Consider the following 419-nt stretch of genomic DNA (forward strand, 5'->3'; position numbering starts at 1 on the left):
CATCGAATACCTTTTTCAGTTCCTCAATGAAGTTCTCTGGATCCTCTGCAGTGCTCGAACCAGTGAAACTTGGAGGGTTCATCCTCAAGAACTCACGAATCCTTGAAGTGTTAGCCTCTTCTTGTCGAGCTCCTTTTTGCTGCCCGACCTGGCTAGTCACCTCTTGGCTCAACATCCGAATAGCCTCACGGAACTCAGCATTAGTGACTTTTCCTTGTGGTTGCACTTCAGGTGCATTGGGTAACTCTTGTTCATCAATATTGCGTCTAACAGGACGACCTCTGACTGCTCTTCGTGGAGGCATGATTATCTGAAGCACGCGCAAGCACGAATTAGAAGGAAACTTTTATAGAGATTAACTCTATCGCATGAAATGAATATGAAAGAAGTGAGATAGTTCCTAAATATTGCAGCCTCCT

The sequence above is a fragment of the Solanum tuberosum genome, unplaced genomic scaffold (genome assembly GCF_000226075.1).
Source record: "Solanum tuberosum cultivar DM 1-3 516 R44 unplaced genomic scaffold, SolTub_3.0 scf00031, whole genome shotgun sequence".
In the NCBI taxonomy this organism is placed as follows: domain Eukaryota; kingdom Viridiplantae; phylum Streptophyta; class Magnoliopsida; order Solanales; family Solanaceae; genus Solanum; species Solanum tuberosum.